The 13,924-nt window shown below is 37.9% G+C and overlaps 1 protein-coding gene across 7 annotated transcripts in view; it reads left to right on the forward strand.

Moving 5' to 3' along the window:
* Positions 1-13,650, forward strand: part of LOC134285314 (glutathione hydrolase 1 proenzyme-like) — a 768,131-nt gene extending 754,481 nt beyond the window's left edge. For all 7 annotated transcript variants that reach the window (XM_062845885.1, XM_062845879.1, XM_062845881.1 and 4 more), the window contains one exon: positions 13,469-13,650. The gene's annotated coding sequence lies outside the window, so the exon portion shown is untranslated. The remainder of the gene's footprint in view (positions 1-13,468) is intronic.
* The last annotated feature ends 274 nt before the right edge of the window (positions 13,651-13,924 follow it).

Below are 13,924 nucleotides of genomic sequence, written 5' to 3' on the forward strand. Positions count from 1 at the left end.
TGGTGAAATATTTCAGTGAAACATTTCAAAGTGTGACGGAAGGACAGACAGACAACTCTGGGATTTTGAATTATGATTAGCAGACCCAACGTGGCTAACCACGTTCCTTAAAAAGTAATTTTCTTTATCCAATGAAGAAAATCCCAGATTCTCCTGGAATAAAAATTTCTAGAAGCTTCCTTGAAGGCTTATGTATCAATGAATATGTGAAATATTTCACTCAGCATGGTGCATCTCTTTGGAAAGCTATATATATATGACTGTTGTAGGGTTCTAGCCCATGTAATAATGGAACTTCTAGATCTTTCTACTGGATTGATGCAGCAATGCAAAAATGCAGCGATGCATCAATGAAACGATACAACAATATAGCGATACTACAATGCATCGATGCAACAATACAATACACCAATGCAAGAATGCAGCGATGCACCTATGCAACGATGGACCAATTCAGCGAAGCACCAATGCACTAACGCAAGGACGCACCAATTCAACGACGCACAAATGCAAAGATGCACTAATGCAACGATGAACCACTGCAACTATGCGTCTATGCAACGTGCACCAATGTAATGATGCACCAATCCAATGATTCACTAATGCAACGATTCACCAATGCAGCGATGCACTAAAACAACGATGCACTAATGTAACGATGTACCAATGCAACTATGCACCTATGCAACGTGCACCAATGCAATGATGCGCCAACGCAACGATGCACAAATTCAACAACGCACCAATGCAACGATGCACCAATGCAACGATGGACCAATTAAGCGATGCACCAATGCAACGATGCACCAATGCAACGATGCACCAATCCAATGATGCACTAATGCAACGATACACCAATTCAGCGATGCAGCAATGCAACATGACGCAACAATGCAACGATGCATCATATCAATGATGCACCATTTCAACACAGGTACAATGCTACAGTGCAATGGTTTTTGAAGCTTTTATTCTGTGAAACATTTCAATGAAACATTTCAGAGCGTGACGGAAGGACAGACAACTCTGGGCTTTTATATATATGACTAGCTGACCCTACGTGGCTAGCCACGTTCCTAAAAAAGTAATTTTCTTTATCCAATGAAGAAAATCCCAGATTCTCCTGGAAAGAAAATTTCTAGAAGCTTCATTGAAGGCTTATGTATCAATGCATATGTGAAATATTTCACTCAACATGGTGCATTTCTTTGGAAAGCTATATATATGACTGTTGTAGGGTGCTAAGACTTCTACTGGATTGATGCAGCAATGCAAAAATGCAGCGATGCATCAATGAAACGATACAACAATATAGCGATACTACAATGCATCGATGCAACAATACAATACACCAATGCAAGAATGCAGCGATGCACCTATTGTAACCCGCCGAACTTCAACCCTGGTTCTAATGAGGAAAGGAGTTGGGAGAATACCGAGCAGAACGATAGAGTTTTGTGTGGTTGAGGACTCGCCTAGAGCAGTGGGCTTCCTCGCGGCCTAGCCGGTCGTAATTAGATAATCCTTTGTTATTCGATGTATTTAATTTTTCGTATCACGCGTAATAATAATCAGTAGTTTTGTTACTTGGACCTGCTAACCGTGTTAATTTGCATTTCGTGAGGAGAAAGGCGTTTTCCCGTTAAAACGTGGGGGCTCAACCGGGATTGGAAACAATCTATCTTAAAAGCCATGTTCTCAAATAGTGAACAACAATTTAATGTGTACCGTGCAAATAATATGAACTTTGAGTGCTACCGCGTTTGTGCTCCGGTGTTTGACGGGAACATTTATCGCTATCCGGCTCCAGAATTTCTGCTGGACTTCGAAGAATACGTACGTGAACTTGGTTCTTCATATGTCGTTAGCAATGAGATGCAACGCTCACTTTTTGTTGCCTGTTTGAAAAACGAAGCGCGCATTTGGGCAAATGTGTTTGGTCGGAGATATAGAAGTTTCATCGATTTGAAGCTGTCGTTTTTGAGGAGATTCTGGAATCCAGAGATTGAGAGACGTGTGCGAGAAGAGTTTTATTATGGAACCTACCGACAAATGGGAGAAAAATCTAAAACAGCCAAATATTTTGTGGGACTGCTACGCAGAGTCTCCTATCTCACTTCACCACCAACAGATCAACAAATTGTGCAGACCGTTTTGGACCATTTCCCATTTCATGTACAGCTACGGATAAAACACTTATTCAACACCGAGGACGTTTATCTCGAGCTGCTAGCCTACGATCAAATGGTAAACGAGTTGAGGCGAGCCAAAATGCGATTCAAAAGAGAGCTGCCAGGTCCGCGCCACTATTGTTACAACGAATCTGTACACGAAAGAGATAATATTTACAGCGAGGAGGATGAATCAACTGAAACCGCCGAGAGTACAACTGATGTTTCGGCTGCTTCGTTTGAAGAACTACCTCACAGCCTCGAGGGGGGGAGTTGTAACGGTAGTCAATTGGATAGTTCACTGCGTCCATCTACGGTGAACAGATTTAGATCTGCTCAGCCACCGTGGCGCAAACCATCGGTTCCCGATCGTTGGGATAAGCGACGACGGCGAGTCAGGAGCAACGACAAGTGGGCAGATTGTTCAGATGGTAATTTAGTGTACGATAACGCGCGAAACGGTTGACTATTATATGGTTTTGTTAAATAAAGTTTGTTTGTTATCTAGTTTATTTCTTCCGTTTTTCGTCGTGTTACAGTTTGAAGTGAGATAGGAGACTCTGCGTAGCAGTCCCACAAAATATTTGGCTGTTTTAGATTTTTCTCCCATTTGTCGGTAGGTTCCATAATAAAACTCTTCTCGCACACGTCTCTCAATCTCTGGATTCCAGAATCTCCTCAAAAACGACAGCTTCAAATCGATGAAACTTCTATATCTCCGACCAAACACATTTGCCCAAATGCGCGCTTCGTTTTTCAAACAGGCAACAAAAAGTGAGCGTTGCATCTCATTGCTAACGACATATGAAGAACCAAGTTCACGTACGTATTCTTCGAAGTCCAGCAGAAATTCTGGAGCCGGATAGCGATAAATGTTCCCGTCAAACACCGGAGCACAAACGCGGTAGCACTCAAAGTTCATATTATTTGCACGGTGCACATTAAATTGTTGTTCACTATTTGAGAACATGGCTTTTAAGATAGATTGTTTCCAATCCCGGTTGAGCCCCCAAACTGTAACACGACGAAAAACGGAAGAAATAAACTAGATAACAAACAAACTTTATTTAACAAAACCATATAATAGTCAACCGTTTCGCGCGTTATCGTACACTAAATTACCATCTGAACAATCTGCCCACTTGTCGTTGCTCCTGACTCGCCGTCGTCGCTTATCCCAACGATCGGGAACCGATGGTTTGCGCCACGGTGGCTGAACAGATCTAAATCTGTTCACCGTAGATGGACGCAGTGAACTATCCAATTGACTACCGTTACACTATGCAACGATGGACCAATTCAGCGAAGCACCAATGCAATGATGTACTAACGCAACGACGCACCAATTCAACGACGCACAAATGCAACGATGCACTAATGCAACGATGTACCACTGCAACTATGCGTCTATGCAACGTGCACCAATGCAATGATGCACCATTCCAATGATGCACTAATGCAGCGATGCACTAAAACAACGATGCACAAATGTAACGATGTACCAATGCAACGAAGCACCTATGAAACGTGCACCAATGCAATGATGCGCCAACGCAACGATGCTCAAATTCAACAACGCACCAATGCAACGATGCACCAATGCAACGATGGACCAATTCAGCGATGCACCAATGTAACGATGCACCTATGCAATGATGCACCAATGCAACGATGCACCAATCCAATGATGCACTAATGCAACGATACACCAATTCAGCGATGCAGCAATGCAATGACGCAACAATGCAACGATGCATCAAATCAATTATGCACCATTTCAACACAGATACAATGCTACAGTGCAATGCAATGGTTATTGAAGCTTTTATTCTGTGAAACATTTCAATGAAACATTTCAGAGCGTGACGCAAGGACAGACAACTCTGGGCTTTTATATATATGATGATGATGTTACAACGATACATCGATTACGTTTGTAGATCTTAAGGTGTTCACTCGCGGAAGTTCTTGGAGGACCTAGGACATCTTTAAAAATTGGTTCGTTACAGCACAATACTCCATGGACCTGCATGATGTTGCCCCATGTCAGACCTGAAGACCTCACTCGCGGAAGTCCTTGGAGGAGCTTGAATATCTTTGGAAGTTAGTTCTCTTCAGCACAATGCTCAATGGACCTGTAGGAAGTTACACCATATCAGTGATGTTTCAACAATCCATCGATTACGCTTGTAGATCTTAAGGTATTCACTCGCGGAAGTTCTTGGAGGACCTAGAATATCTTTGGAAATTTGTTCGTTGCAGAACAATGCTCCATGGACCTGTAGGATGTTGCACCGTATCATTTGAGGGGGTCAGAAGCAGAGGGGTGTAAGTGACCAAAACCTGATTTTGAGATAATGAACGAAAACTTTGACATCTTATAAAAAAATCAACAATATTAGAAAAAGTTTGGGATTCGCCCCGAACACTCTACTATCAAGTAACTCCACCATCTGAGATGGAAACAGACATTACACTGTTTTTCTGCAGATAGGAAAATTTGATTTTTTTTGGGTTAGTGTCACTTACACCCCTTTACCACTAAACTGTTGACTTACACCCCTTTGGCACCAAACAAGTTCTCAATAGGCCATATACTCTACATGTAGACTCAAGTATTACTATGAATAAAATTGTCCCTAAAATGTTTATGAATAATGCAAGCAATCATGATGATGTGGAAGCATGATTACTTTTCTGAATTCAAAAATCAGATGTAGTATTGACAAATTAAGAAAAAGCCCTTAATTTAACCCTAGTGGGAGGTTGGGGTCATTATGACCCAGGCTCCCTGAACGAACACTGCACTATCGTGATGCGTCTAGCGTAACATTTTTTAAAATACACAAACATAAAACCTTAGTGACCATTTTGTCGGATCATTGTTACATCAGTAAGGACCTACAATTTAATCATCATAGTATTTAAAAAAATGTAAGTTTGTTTTATTTTTAAATGTAAATGAAAATACATTTCAACCTGATATATTAAAATAGATAAAAATTATAGTAAACCGGCTGTGCGATTTTTTTTTATATACAGCTTCATAGAGAAGTCCCCCGTTATGTGTATTGGGGCCTCTTTTGCCAGTAAATTTGTCAAGTTGTTTAGAATCTTCCCCGACTCAAAAAAAAAAAGACTGGCGTATAAATGTTCACGTCGATCGTTTCAGATATTTCCGAGTCTATAAGGGTAATACAGACAGACAGAAACTCATTATTAAATGTATAAATAGAAAGGCGTGCGTTACTATTACATGTTTTATCCTTCCTAATTATGGAAATCTAATTATTTATCGTACGGATTCTAAAACAGAGCCTCAATGACACCATATACGACGTAATGATGCACTTTTAGTGTAATACTGCGTATGTAAACTCGTCCCTGACAGTGGTTTCCAACGAGTATATACTAGAAATTTTGGAGTTTGGACGTCTCACGATTTTAAGCGGTAATTTGTTAACTGCCTTTCGTTTCATCCGTGTTTGGCAGCCTTCTTTTAGGAGAAATAGACCTAATTTTCCCTAGAAGAAGACTGCGAAACGTCGGCTAGTTAGCAAAGCACTGCTTGAATTCGTGAGACTGTACAAAATTCTGGTAATCAAATTGATAACCTAATTCTGATCTTCACGATCGTCACAAAATCCTAAATATTGGAATGAACAATTGTGAATAAAATGCAGTGTTGTAATCTTAATTGGTACATTATCGTCATTCGTACTCACGATGTGCAACGGAAAGAAGGTGATATTGTCACTTTTTATGTGAAAAAGTTCTGCAAAAATATCAGGCACTTAATTTACCATCGATGTTTGCGGCTTCGAGTGAAAGTGTTACCTTATTCCAAAAGCTAGATTTCGCAAATACTGGTGTGAGTGAGTAATGGATAATGAGAAGGGCAAATGACGAAAAGGCTACTTCTCCTCTCAGTAAGACTCGAACTAGTAGAATACCATCACTGCCATTATTAACTTGAGATTTTAAATTGATAGAAACAATGTTGAGCAGTTATATTGGAACAACAGATTCAATGCGATTTCATCATTTTTAAGAACACATTCGCCAAGTGCGTCGTGGGTCCATGACATAAGGCATTATTAAAACCATATTCAACGAGATCATAGATGTACATTAAATCATAAAAAAAATTGATTCAATACTTCATGTAAATAAATAATAAATTACTTACACCCCTCTGCCGCCAAGCAAATCTCCTCAACGGTTAAGCGTCATATTTTCAATCAATGTTTAAACATGCTCAAACATTTTTAATAATCACGGGTCTTTGGCAACAAGTAAAGCTGATCTCGTAGAATCACGTACGATATGTATCTCAATTTTGAATTTTTGATCACTTACACCCCTCTGCCTCTAACCCCCTCATTTATGTAACAACAATCCATAGATCATGCTTGTAGATCTTAAGGCCTTTACTCACGGAAGTTCTTGGATGACTTAGAACATCTTTGAGAATTACATCTCTTCAGATCTATGCCTTATGGATCTGTAAGATGTTACACCATATCATTTATGTAACAACAAGCTGTTGATTACGCTTGTAGATCTTGAGGCCTATATTCGCGAAGGTTTATGGAGCAATGCAACAATGCAACGATGCATCAAATCAATGATGCACCATTTCAACACAGGTACAATGCTACAGTGCAATGGTTATTGAAGCTTTTATTCTGTGAAACATTTCAATGAAACATTTCAGAGCATGACAAAAGGACAGACAACTCTGGGCTTTTATACAGGGGATGGCCAAAATGTTTGGGATAGGCAACTTTTTTTCTCTCACAAAAAAATTCAACATGCTGTAACTTTTTAAAGAGTGCATCAAAAAATCTCAAATTTTGTCTGTTTTCATCCTATTATATGTGCATCATTGGTACAAGTTTGGGCTCGATTGATTAATCTTTCGCAAAGTTAGAACCGTTCGGGTAAAACACTATTTTTTAGACATCTCATTTTTGAGCAGTTATATCTCGGAAACCAGTGAACCAAATTGAATGAAATTTTGAACGTACACTAACAATATGCAAATGCTTCACAAACTATTAAAACATAGATATTTTTTGAACGTTGAATGAAGTTATCATGGATAGACACTTTTTGGATTTTTCTCGAAAAAATGTATTTTTTTTAGGTCAATGTCAATAAATTTTAGTGTTGATGTCCAAAGATGTTTCCACTCCTGTTCTCAAGTTATCTTTAATCAGATATATTAGAGCCAATTTAGCTTAAAGGAAGAACACATTTAGTAATTTTTGAGTGGTATTGTAAATTTGACTAATTTTCCTCTATATTGGTAAAAATTTCAACCCGGTGTAGAGGCGAAGAGCGGCACGGCACTGGTCTTTTTCGGATTCACTCAGACTGTCCACAACACTGTTTAACACATTTATTCATTTTATTAATCTACATTAGGTCCACCGCACTTAACACCGCAACTTAACAATTCGATCACAAAGAACTCGCGAAAAACACCCCGGTTTCCAGCCGAGAACAATTAGGAAATCAACGACCGACGACGAACGGCCGGCAAACGGGCCCCGCGGACAGTCCAAAACGCGCACCACAACAATACAACGCCGCCCCGGCGTCAATCGCGGGTCTTTTAACTTGCCGTCGCAAGAACTCATTCTCCCGATCTGAAAAGAAATAAGAGAAAAGAGAAAAGCCAAAACGGGCGTCGTCCACTCTGGCTTCATTAGTTCGGCCGCGTGACTGAGACCTTGTTGGGGTTCAGTCAGCGCTGCCGGGCGACAAACAAAAATTAAAAGAAAAACATTTCTCCGGCATTGGAGCGAGAACGTTATATCACCAGGTCAACCAGCAACAAGCAGTAAGCATTCTCTCTGCTTGCATCGCTTGTTTCTTGGTTAACCGGCGTTGGTCTATAAACATGACCGTGAAATCCACATGTGATGTAATCCACTAATTGCGTGGAGCACCATGAGGAAATAAAGGGTCTTTCTTAGATCAATGGTGATCATTGATCTTTAGATTTAATCGATACAGGGAGGGAAATGCTTCCTTCGGTCGGCAGGACCGCTACACCGGTATAACTTTATCCGTCGTGAGAAAATATTAAATTTTATAACGTTGTATTAAGTATCAATATATTGTTCATAAACGTTAAAAAAATCATTCAATTCAGTTCACTGGTTTCCGAGATATGACAGCTCAAAATGCGTTTTCTAAAAAATAGTGTTTTACCCGAACGGTTCTTACTTTGCGATACATCATTCAATCGAGCCCAAATTTGTGCCAATGATGCACATATAACAGGTTGATAAACAGTCCAATTTTGAGATTTATTGATGCACTCTATGAAAAGTTACAACATGTTGATTTTTTTTGCGATAGAAAAAAAGTTGTCTATCCCAAACATTTTGGTCACCCCCTGTATATATGACTAGCTGACCCGACGTGGCTAGCCACGTTAGCTAGAAAAAATGTTTTTAAATTTCCAGTTACACTTCTTCAATGAAACTGTTTTCGAGAACATTCCAGAATCTCTCTCCAGGATGCTTCTCTCTTGAACGTTTAGTAATCTCCAGAAAGTTCTCAAAATTTAATGAATTCTAATTTTCCAGAACTTTTCAGAAGGTCCATTTGACATTTTTTTTCTTGAACGTTGACAAGTTCCCCGAACATAATCGGCATTTAAAAATTTGTTCCAGAAAATTCCAGAAGGCTAGTTTTCTTATTCTTTCTGAAACATTCAGTAACTTCTGGAAAGTACCTGGGAAGTTTAATGTTCCAGAATATTCTAGAGATTATTTCTGTTTTCATTTGGAATGCTCAGTAGCTTCCAGAAATTTCTCAAACATTTTATGAATTTGGTTGTTCTAGAACCTTCTTAATGAGTATTTTTCATTCTTTCTGGAACGTTCACAAACTCTCAGACACTTTTCGTAAATTTAAAAAAAGTTTGCAGAAGGTCTTTGTCTTGTTTTTGTCTAGTAACTTCTCGAATGTTCTAAGAATTTTGATTATCTAGAACATTTTCGTAGATTATTATTCTTCATTCTGAAACATTCAGTAATCTCTAGAAAGGTCTCGAAATTGAATGAATTTGGGTGTTCCAGAACATTTTAGAAGGCCCTTTACTTCTTTCTTGGACTTTCATTAACTTCCAGAAAGTTCTTGAAATTAACCTTCCGTAACTCGCGCGGTTGACTACCTGCGTCAGCACCACGCTAATGTTGAGAATAAACAGCGAGGTTTTTTCAACGTGTTGTACAAAATACAACAGCGCGATCGCTCGAGGGTTAAGAATGAAAAGTGTACAGAACATTCCAAATAATTCTTCTCCTTTCTCTGATTGAAACGTTCAGTAACGCACAGAAAGTTTTCGATATTTGAGGAAGTGTGATATCCAGAATATCTCAGATGATTGTTTTACTTTTGTAACGTTCAGTATCTTTCAGGAGGTTTCTGGAAATTTTATGGATTTTTATGTTCCAGAACATTCTAGAAGGTTCTTTTTTGGTTCCTTGCTCGTTCCCTAACGTCCATAACTTTTTCCCAATATAATAAAGTTTCATGCTCTAGAACATTCTAGAAGGTTCTTTTCTAAAACGTTTAACAACTTAGAAGTGGTTATTAGAAGCCGAAGTTCTCAGTTAATAACTGAGCTCATAGACACCAAGCTGAGAAGCAGGGTTTGTCCCCAGTTGGGACGTTACGCCAAAAAAAAAGGTGTTTCATAATGCTGCAGAAGGTTCGTCTTCTTTTTCTCTCTGAAGCGTCCAGAAACTTCAAGGGGATTCTCGAAAATTTAAGAAGTTCCATATTTTAGAGCATTCCAGAACGTTATTTATTTTCTGGAACTTCCAGAAAGTTCTTAGAATTTTTAGAATATTGATGTTCCTGAACATTCCAGAAGGTTCTTCTTATTATTCCTAGAAAGTCAAAAAACATTCAGAATGTTCTCGTACCTTTTAGAAATTTGATACAACTATGGTGAAACATTTCAACGAAACATTTCAAAGCGTTACGGACAGACAGACAGACAACGCTGGGATTTTATATATATGACTAGCTGACCCGACGTGGCTAACCACGTTAGCTAGAAATCTCTCTCCAGAATGCTTCTCTCTTGAACGTTTAGTTATCTCCAGAAAGTTCTCAAAATTTAATGAATTCTGATTTTCCAGAACTTTTCAGAAGGTCCATTTGACATTTTTTTTTCTTGAACGTTGACAAACTCCCCGAACATAATCAGCATTAAATAATTTGTTCCAGAAAATTCCAGAAGGTTAGTTTTCTTGTTCTTTCTAAAACATTCAGTAACTTCTGGAAAGAACCTGGGAAGTTTAATGTTCCACAATATACTAGAGATTTTTTCTGTTTTCATTTAGAATGTTCAGTAGCTTCCAGAAATTTCTCAAACATTTTATGAATTTGGTTGTTCCAGAACCTTCTTAAAGGTTATTTTTAATTCTTTCTGGAACGTTCACAAACTCTCAGACTCTTTTCGTAAATTTAAAAAAGTTTGCAGAAGGTCTTTGTCTTGTTTTTGCCTAGTAACTTCTCGAAAGTTCTCAGAATTTTGATTATCTAGAACATTTTCGTAGATTATTATTCTTCTTTCTGAAACATACAGTAATCTCTAGAAAGGTCTCGAAATTTAATGAATATCGGTGTTCCAGAACATTTTAGAAGGTCCTTTACTTCTTTCTTGAACTTTCATTAACTTCCAGAAAGTTCTTGAAATTAAGAATGAAAAGTGTACAGAACATTCCAGAAGGTTCTTCTCCTTTCTTTGATTGAAACGTTCAGTAACGCACTGAAAGTTTTCGATATTTGAGGAAGTGTGATATCCAGAATATCTCAGATAATTGTTTTATTTTTGTAACGTTCAGTATCTTTCAGGAGGTTTCTGGAAATTTTATGGATTTTTATGTTTCAGAACATTCTAGAAGATTCTTTTTTGGTTCCTTGCTCGTTCCCTAACGTCCATAACCTTTTCCCAATATAATAAAGTTTCATGCTCTCTAGAACATTCTAGAAGGTTCTTTTCTAAAACGTTTAACAACTTAGAAGTGCTTATTAGAAGCCGAAGTTCTCAGTTAATAACTGAGCTCATAGACACTAAGCTGAGAAGCAGGGTTTGTCCCAGTTGGGACGTTACGCCAAAAAAAAAGATGTTCCATAATGCTGCAGAAGGTTCTTCTTCTTCTTCTTTCTGAAGCGTCCAGAAACTTCAAGGGGATTCTCAGAAGTTCCATGTTTTAAAGCATTCCAGAACGTTATTTATTTTCTGGAACTTCCAGAAAGTTCTTAGAATTTTTAGAATATTGATGTTCCAGAACATTCCAGAAGGTTCTTCTTATTATTTCTGGAAAGTCAAAAAACATCCAGAATGTTCTCGTACCTTTTAGAAATTTGATACAACTATGGTGAAACATTTCAACGAAACATTTCAAAGCGTTACGGACAGACAGACAGACAACGCTGGGATTTTATATATATGATGTGCGATTAATACTTACGGAAAATACCAACCAGTCTCTTGTTACGCTGTTGGAAATCGTCCAATATTCCAATTTGTGGGCTGTAACCATTTCTCACTTTAGACTGAGACACTCTCACGCAAATATTTGCCACCTATCAATTTTTGGCAACTCTCGCTTGGCAATATGGCTGAAAACTGATTTTACAGAAAATCGGTAAAAATCACAGCGCACGGTGAAAATGTTGATGTTCACCGAAACGTAATGTAAATCTTTCACAGAATTTCACAGGATTCGGTAATTTGTTTGCCTTCACCGAACTAATTGCGAAATTGTGACAGTTGGATTGGAAAACAATGGATTTCACAGAAAAATTTGTGAAAACATATTTCACAGTTTTAATTCGGTGAAATTTTTCACCTAATTCTGCGATTCATCCTTAGAAAGCAGTTATTAACTGAGAACTTCGGCTTCTAATAACCACTTCTAAGTTGTTAAACGTTTTAGAAAAGAACCTTCTAGAATGTTCTAGAGCATGAAACTTTATTATATTGGGAAAAGGTTATGGACGTTAGGGAACGAGCAAGGAATCAAAAAAGAATCTTCTAGAATGTTCTGGAACATAAAAATCCATAAAATTTCCAGAAACCTCCTGAAAGATACTGAACGTTACAAAAGTAAAACAATCATCTGAGATATTCTGGATATCACACTTCCTCAAATATCGAAAACTTTCTGTGCGTTACTGAACGTTTCAATCAGAGAAAGGAGAAGAACCTGGAAGAATCTGGAATGTTCCGTACACTTTTCATTCTAAATTTCAAGAACTTTCTGGAAGTTAATTAATGTCCAAGAAAGAAGTAAAGGGCCTTCTAAAATGTTCTGGAACACCAAAATTCATTAAATTTCGAGACCTTTCTAGAGATTACTGAATGTTTCAGAAAGAAGAATAATAATCTACGAAAATGTTCTAGATAATCAAAATTCTTAGAACTTTCGAGAAGTTACTGGACAAAAACAAGACAAAGACCTCCTGCAAACTTTTTTTATTTTTTTTTTATCTGTATTAACGAGATTTTTAGCCTTAGGCTAGTTCATCTCGGGACCCACGCTTTACTTCCCTTCCGAAGGAAGAACTCACATTTTGCGAGTTTGTCGGGAGTGGGATTCGATCCTGCAAACTTTTTTCAATTTACGAAAAGTGTCTGAGAGTTTGTGAACGTTCCAGAAAGAATGAAAAATACTCTTTAAGAAGGTTCTGGAACAACCAATTCAGAAAATGTTTGAGAAATTTCGGGAAGCTACTGAGCATTCTAAATGAAAACAGAAAAAATCTCTAGAATATTCTGGAACATTAAACTTCCCAGGTACTTTTCAGAATGTTTCAGAAAGAATAAAAAAACTAACTTTCTGGAATTTTCTGGAACAAATTTTTTAATGCCAATTATGTTCGGAGAGTTCGTCAACGTTCAAGAAAAAAAAATGTCAAATGGACCTTCTGAAAAGTTCTGGAAAATCAGAATTCATTAAATTTTGAGAACTTTCTGGAGATTACTAAACGTTCAAGAGCATTCTGGAGAGAGATTCTGGAATGTTCTCGAAAACGGTTTCATTGAAGAAGTGTAACTGGAATTTTAAAAACATTTTTTTCTAGCTAACGTGGCTAGCCACGTCGGGTCAGCTAGTAACTAATAGAACCAGTGGAACGCAAACGAAAATTTGCTCTTTTCTTGGTATTTTAAACATTTTTCTAATCGAACTGAATTTTACATACAAAGTAAAAAAACCTGCCGAGAATACCAAAGTCATTACATGTTTTTTTTTTTTCAGGATGTTATATTAGGCCTTGAAGCTAAAGGACATGCGACAAAACGTTATCGTGAGCGCGGATCGATTGTGTGTGGAATTGCACAGAACAAAACGGGTGTTTATGCCAATGCAGATTTTAGAAAAGGTGGTGACGTTGTTGGTTTCTAAAAACAAGTATTCAATAAACAATCGTTAGAACTTCACCATTGTTGTAATTTTAGATGACACTTTCCATTCATTATTTACAGCGGTCGTTGCAACATGTTAAAGCTAAGTTGTCCTGTTCCCAAGTGTTGGAGGGTGCAATGCTCACCTCGACGACAAATATTTGGTCCAATTGGAATTCCAATTGGAATGTCAGTGTCCATTCACCGAGAAAAATTTCTACTCAATGACTGAGTTGGCATTACTCAGAAATCGAAAAATCCTTTGTTTTCTTACTCAGTTTCGGCCAAAAGTGGGACAACCCATTGGCAA

Source organism: Aedes albopictus, chromosome 1 (assembly GCF_035046485.1).
Source record: "Aedes albopictus strain Foshan chromosome 1, AalbF5, whole genome shotgun sequence".
Taxonomy (NCBI): domain Eukaryota; kingdom Metazoa; phylum Arthropoda; class Insecta; order Diptera; family Culicidae; genus Aedes; species Aedes albopictus.